Genomic DNA, 7,648 nt, shown 5'->3' with positions numbered 1-7,648 from the left:
CTTCCATTCCTCCTCTTCCAGAGACACAAGACATCCCCCTAAATAAGACTACCTACTTTTCGCCACAGAACATCCTTATCAAGCTTTCTCGTTTTTTGTAAATAAATCCTTTTACTTCAGCTTACCTCTCTCCGTTTTTCCTGGGTCCAGCCTGAAAGAACAAACTTCAACAGAATTAGGACGTTTTTATTGCACTTGCAGTAATAGGGTTCTCGTCAACCAGTACGGTTACATTCACAGTTGATTGATCAAGACTGCTTTAAATGACAGTGAGTTGACATGTAGTCTGTTTTTGGGTGACAAATTCTGACACGTTTTGCCATCCAACGAAAGAAACAGAAAAATATGTGAATGAGCAGCTTTATTGGTAATGTGGCTGAATCAATATACTTGTACATCTCACTGTTTTTACAAAAAAGATGGATGATTTTCTAAATCAAGAAGCTCTACATTTTGAATCGATGCATGATTCTTTGCAGAACTGTTAAACACTTGATTCTGCACTTTTACTTTCATGACTCGACATAACTTGATGTAAGAGTTTAAATGCTAACTTGGTATCATATAAGCAGCTCAGGATTCTGTGATCTTGTTGGAAACACACCTGAGCCACTCAGTTAAGGATTGTAAATTATTAATTAGCCAAAGAAAGGGTTGGGAAGTATTTACATATTCCTCACGCGAGATTTTTTTTTTGCTTCCCAATGGTTATTTCATGAGCCAATTTTCTTATCATGAGAGCTCATGTGTGCAGCATGCAATATAAAACAACCTGATTACACATTCATAGCAGATATTTGACCATAATCCCTTATCACAGCTTCAGATGGTCTGCTGATAAAATCCAGTAAAGTGTGGAGACCAAAAAGTTAATAGACTATCACTCTGCCTAAAAAGAACTGATTGTACCATTCGGCGGGTCACATACACCATGAAAGGGGTCACAGCAAATGGAGAACAAAGAAAACTTGGGAAAATTGAGTGGAGCCAAAGAGTGTTTTTTGAGTCCTGCGGGTTAATTCAGAGCCTTTCAGCTACAACTGCCGTGTCTAAACATTCATGAGCCGTGCAGGCAGGGAAGGAGGGAGGGGAGGCTGAATGGATGGAGCAACAGCACAGCGCTCAGACACAAGAGCGAGAGCTGCTGCGTGAGCTTGTCTGAATCGCTCTGAGCAGGTAGAGCGTGCACAGGCAGCAGAGGGAAGAGGTCTGGTTTTCACCTGAAGATTACTTTGTCTCACACTTCACTCAGCCTGGGTGCTGGAAGGAGCCCAGCTGATCAGGAGAGGTGTCAGCTCCTGCTCTCCGTTCTTTTTCTGTTGTTTTTCTTTCCTCTTTCCTCTCTGCACGGAGGTCAGCTGGACTTCTCTCTTTGAAACCGGCGTGATCAGACTGAACTGGAAAGACAGAAACAGACTAATCAGGAAGAGAAAAGTGAGAAAAAACTGCGGTTAACAGCAGTGGCTGCAAGGGGAATGAAGTTGTGAACATCTCACTGAAAATCTACATCAGAAAGGTAGGATTTGATTTAATTTATTTTTTATTTTTGAGTTATCATGCATGTTTTAAAAGCAGGTAATGACAACAACCTGTAACAAGGTAAGTAAGAGTGGAAGGGTTTCGTTTTGCAACCATCATTACTCAGGGGAGAAGCAGCAATGTGCAATTGTTTTATTTGAGTCAGACACATGTGATGACAAGAAGTTGAAGACAGACAGTAGAGGAGGATGAACACTGTCTTTTGAAAAAATAACGGAGATATAGGAGGACGGTGAGAAAGGGGGGAGGAGGTGAAAGAAAAAATATGATTGCGAAGGAGAGATGGATTGAGAAAGACTGAGAGGAATAAGAGGAGGAGGAGGGATGAAGGACTGGAGTGACGGAGGGGGGGTTCGCTGGCAGCCAACTCAGTAACCAAGGCAGCTGACATGAGGGAGAGCCAACAGGGGACAGTGGGATTTCTATTTTTCACCCTCGCTGTGATAAGTCAGGGCTCTGCCAAGTCCCCCGCTTCATCCCCCACGGATAAAGATTTCATTGTGTGTCGCTGTGACCAAATTCATTAAGCATCTACATGTACTCTCCCCTGGCTGCTCCACTCTCTTTCACTCCTTTCCTCTCCTGCTAATACTCTGCGTCTGCTCCTTCCCCTCTCGTGTTCATTACGGTCTCAATTGCCCCCGTAATCAGCTCAACCCGTGTTGCACCAACAGTTGTCCTCCTTTAAGCTCAGCGGTAAATGATAAACACACTGAAAGACTCTTGAGAGACAGTTCATAAGAGAAGGGACCATTTTGTCCGGAATATCCCCGAAGTTTATCAATCTTGTTTCAGGGTGCCACATGGGGTCGCTGTACACACGGACGGAGTTCACAAGAGATTTACGACATAGCGGTTTGGCTACTCTGCTGCCATTGTCGGCATTCTGGGGATTTTATGAGCCAGAAAAGACTGTGAAATCCTATTGGCAGAGACAAATGAACAGTTGAAATTCTATAAATGCAGAAGTAAATGCAACATTTATGGACTACTTCTCAAACACATTACTTCCAGAGACAAGTGACTGTATTAAAGTCACTATCGTCATTGTTTTTGCCTTCATTGTGATAACTGCAACATGCTTGAGGGGTCTTTAGTGTCTTTTAGCTTATTGTTTTGTTGTTACATCTTAAAAGAAATAACGTTTTTTGGTCAATGCCACCAATTTTCAGCTCATGATTTGAGTGTAAAAGCACTAAAACATTCCTTCAAATATTTGCTGCTGGACATGTTGAAGCATTTAGAAGCTAAAAGGTGGAATCATTTCCTCGAGAAGCAGTAGAGAGCTAAAATGGGACCATCTCACTAAAACTGAACGCTATCGCTAGTCTGGCTGTTCTGTGAAAATTGCACACAAACTGAACAGGTAATAAAATATATGTAGTTTAGTACTTTAATTATTGGTGTTTTAGCTTAATTACAGGCTTTTAATTCTGCTCTACTGCTGTGTTTAAGTAGTAAACAATTCAATTCACTGTAGAACAAAATGTTAACTATTTAAATAAACTTGTATTTTGGGGTACTTTTATTCATTCAGTCATGTTGTTTTCTGATAGTGTTTTACATATATTTATATATATATATATATACATATATATATGTGTGTGTGTATGTATATATACATACACATATATTTGACATATGTCTAGCGCTGATACTGCTGCTGTTCAGGCTTAAAGTACCAATGAAATCAAATGTAATGTAATTTTTGACAGTTTTTCACTATATGTCATGTATTTATACATATATAACCATACTTGATTAACAATGACAGTTAATTTTCTTAAATTACACTCTTTGTGTATACCAATTCAATAAAGCAGCTTCTCTCAAATTTTCAAGAATGGGAGCAGAATCAGAAGCAGAATGATACCTGAACAGACCCCGAAACTGACCATTCAGACTGGATTTTTGGGAGCAGGGAACCTTCCAAACATGCGTTGTACCATGAAACATTAAAAGTGCAGAAGTATTAGCACAGTGCGAGCCAGTTAATGGGATTTTTAACCAAGTTTTTAGTTGGGCTACATGTTTGCAAATATGCGAAAAAGGCGATCTGTCATGCTCTACAGGTGTTCTCATGTTCCTGGTTCCTTAAGCGTGGACATAGTCCACGATATTTCTGTTTTACCTTGGAATCGGTAGCCATCTGAACCGTTCCCTATGTGCTCTCCTGTTCCATGCCAATTCACAGAGTGGGAACAGTAACGTGGGAACAGTAAGGTTTTACCCCAACACAGACTCATCAAAGGCGGGCAGTCAAAGAAATATACTTTATCTAAACTACTTTTTTATTTTAAATGCAGAGCACGTAAAGCACAAAAGGACTAAAAATGAACTGGTGAAGAACAAAGGAAATCCTGGAGTATAAATACTGAGGGAAGTAATGACTAACCTGCAAATTAAACTATGGGTGTGATGGAGGAGTCCAACAAATGTTAGGCTGTAGTCTTTTCCGCAGCACTTTTTTTTAAGTTAGGGAAAGATGGTAGGGGAAATTTGTAAGGACCTCCAAAATGACTCGGATGTTTAAATATTCCACAAAAATCTCTTAAGATATTAAACCAAATTAGCATAAAAACATCATTGGCAATTAAAAATCCACAAAAAGTTAAATATGTTGTCACGAGCTGCTCGAACTTACTATCCTGTCCTCAAATTCATTTACATGAAAGCATGATAGCACGACTGGTTGAAAGTAATTGGGCGGCACTTTGAATATTGAGGCTGTCAGGACTTTTGGGAGGGAATTATCTTCTTTTTTTATTTAAAGGATGATCTGCTGGGTACGGTGGAAGACAAAAACTCTATTTATGTAATTTTGGTGCCATACAGAATTACTTTAAATGTATTTCAATGGGACGTGTGAAAGGGGACAGGGCTCAGCAGCCAGTAATCAAAGAAAAGGACTTGTTGTTTACTGGGTCATTTTTACTGCAAGTAATGATATTTTCCTTACCTTAATCAGCCTGTTTTTATTACCTGGTCATGACCAAGCAGTTTGAAATCTGTGAAACAGAAACAAAACGGTGAGTGAAAACAGCAATACCACTCAGGAGGCACTAGAGCTCAGGACAGGACTCAATCTCGACTTGTTATCCAAGTGGGGACTTTTTCACCTTTTAAACATGATTAAACAAACAGTTTGTGGTTGTTTCACAAAATGGCGTGACAGTGATACTCTAAGGGGTTATTTTTTTGTTTTGTTGCATGAAAAAATAGCGAAATTATGTGTGAGGACACCAATCAATAGCTACAATTGTGTGGTATTTCACTTTTTGCCTTGGCTAAAGGTGATACTTAAGGAAGTATTGAAAAACTCAACAAGTTACAGGTCAATTCATTCAGTCAGGAACCTACTTATCACAGAAAAAGACTATTCGACTGGACCTTCGGCATGAAACTAAAACTAAACAGAATGCTCTACAGGAAGTAGAAGCTAACTAAGACACGAGGACTCCAATTCCAGACATTTTTTTTTAGCATTAATAAAAACATTTCTTCTTTCATGGATTTTATATGAGGGGGGGCGCTGCATACAGACTTCAGAAGTTGGAGAAAAGCTTGTTTCTGTTCATTTTTGATACTGTGCATTAGTCTTTTCATGCCTGCCTCCACACTGAGGGCGAAGTCATCACCCCGGTAGGTTAAAGGCTGGCTTTATGGGCTCCTTCTTGTTTCCAAGATGTGAGACACTACCCTTGCGGTGAAATCGATAGCCCAGTAAATTCTTAATTGAATGACTGCAGGGCTTAGAGCCTGATGGGGCTTTATGTGCTGCCAGAAGGCGCCTTTGAGAGCGCACAGAACAGCAAGCACCCTGCTGGTATTGTTATGGTGTGGGAAACGGCGCGGTGTCAATCAGCGGGGCCTGGCAGGCGACAGCGGCGGTGGGACGGCGTCAGTACTTGTACACCTGCCATGTTGTGCTTGAACTGAGGCTGGTATCACATTACGTAGAACTGGCTTTTCTTCCTGTTAAACACTTTATGGCTCATTTGATCAACATTCGGCAAAGTGTTACTGGACACCTGGGAGCCCTGTCGTAGGTGTCATCAAGATGGAAAACCACCTTCAGGCTTTGAGAGTAGAAACAGAAGAAGATGTGTTTTTTTTGTGCAGGTACTGTGTAGCAGAGCAAATCCTTTTATTTGAGCTGTAAGTCATCTGGCTGAGCGGCTGATGGATTGACTGACCTCGGGGCTCTTGTTGCCACTTCAGAGGAGAAAGACTATAACGCATACTTTTGGTATTTACCATATTTCCTTTGTTCACCAGCATGTCTACAATAAAAAGCACATCATTTATGTGCTGTTTTCAGGTAGTACCAGTCCACAATAACACGGATATTTGGCGAATTTTACTTTTTCTTCAGTGTTTGAACCTCTCATTCAAATGCAAACGTAGATTTTAGTCATAGAAAATTAGACAAAACATTTTTTGAACACTCTGTGCTCTGTGTACACGGCACACGGAGAGGTCACTTTGTGTAATGACCATGCACTGGAAACCACGACAATGGCGCTAACGTACCAGTTTTTCAAATGTTTTCTTGGGCTTTCATAACCTTGTACTGCTGTTTGTTCACACCAACAATTCACTTTTTTCAGTTTTGCCATTGAACAAACTTGTTGTTGTTGAGTTGTTGTTCAATTGTTGTTCAAATACAATGTTGTCTGTATTCTTAAGTGTTGTTAATGTAGGCATTATCACCACCTTCTGGCCTGGCATAACTATGTCGGTATTTCTGAGGTCTCATGTATATCAGCACATGGGTCAAATAATCTATTTAATCCTTTTTAAGGAGTGATTGGGGACCTGCAATGGATGTAAAAACTGGAAAATCTCCCTTTGCTTTTGCTGTTTTTAGTTTCCGCTCATTTACTGCCAAAAGTTTAGTGGAGAAAATTATAATCAAAACAAAACAAAAGCAGCAAACTTCAGAGATCCTTTCAACAGCAGACTCTTCCAACACAAACCAAGGACAAGTTGCTTAGTGGCTGATCAATATCTTGGAAAGCAGTATTTCTATTGTGCCGTGGTTTGTTTATTGATCTCAACCAAAGATTATTTGCTTTATTGTCATGCATCTTCTCAAATTAAACTGAAAAGTCAGCTAAAGACGATGAAGCAGAAATGAATAATTACTTTACATGTGAAAAGTGAGAGTTACCTTTAAAGCAGCGAGGTATTCCATTCTGTCCCAACTATAAAGAAACAATCATGTTTTTTTCCAGAGATGACACTGAATATTTGTGGCCCGCAAAGTGGAAATTCGTCTTGGGGCTACGAGTCTGAGAATAGATAGTATTATGTCAAATTTTCTTACAATTCCAGCATAGCATTTGTGGATGCTGTCCCATCAGTAAAATGTAACATATATAAGCAGATGTGTTCACTGTCCAACTGTTCAAACATCTACCTTCTCAGTTATCACACTCTGCATTGAACAAGCTGGAAAAAAACACCTAAAACCTAAATGTAAACTATGATCCGCAATTACATCAAAATTAAACACCCCCTACACAATCCATCTCCCAGGCATAGGGAAAAATAAACAGCTCGTCGACCTTCAGTGAAGGCCAAAATGATCATCACAATGCATAAGGAAAACAGGTCGACCTTGGTCCTGGCAGGCAGTGATTACATTTATTGGCCCAAAAAAGGAGCCAAATCCTCTCAGATGTACTCTGCTGAATAAAATGGAGGGAGACGGGGAATGAATTATAGCGTCTGGAGCTTGTGCGCTCCAGACAACTTTTTCTATCACATAGCAGTGGAGGGGATGAGCTGCCATAAATCTGACCCACAGATCCATTAGGTTTCTGTACTCTGCAGCTTCCAGCATTATGATGATCCCTCTGTTCATTTCTTTGTGTATTTTTTGACTATACATGCAGTATGTGGTGTGCTTATGTTTGTGCCACCTCAACTAATTAACAGCTTGAATTGTTGATTGCGTATAGCCAATCTGAAGGGGATCCAAGGACAGTGTAATCCAGTCCAAAAGTAGGGACAACGAGTTCCAATTCAAGTCGCAGAAGACCCTAACTGACCAAAATAAAACAAAAGGAACCTAACGTTGGCAGGATGCACCCTCAATAAACAA

General features: G+C 40.2%; 1 protein-coding gene across 1 annotated transcript in view; it reads left to right on the top strand.

The window, feature by feature from the left end:
• The first annotated feature begins 1,162 nt into the window (after positions 1 to 1,162).
• LOC142369946 (cadherin-20-like) overlaps positions 1,163 to 7,648 on the top strand; it is an 85,695-nt gene continuing 79,209 nt past the window's right edge. The window contains exon 1 of the mRNA XM_075452359.1: positions 1,163 to 1,516. The gene's annotated coding sequence lies outside the window, so the exon portion shown is untranslated. The remainder of the gene's footprint in view (positions 1,517 to 7,648) is intronic.

This window comes from Odontesthes bonariensis, chromosome 20, assembly GCF_027942865.1.
Source record: "Odontesthes bonariensis isolate fOdoBon6 chromosome 20, fOdoBon6.hap1, whole genome shotgun sequence".
In the NCBI taxonomy this organism is placed as follows: Eukaryota; Metazoa; Chordata; class Actinopteri; order Atheriniformes; family Atherinopsidae; genus Odontesthes; species Odontesthes bonariensis.
Note: the sequence above shows the minus strand (reverse complement) of the source record. Positions and strands in the feature narration are given on the sequence as shown.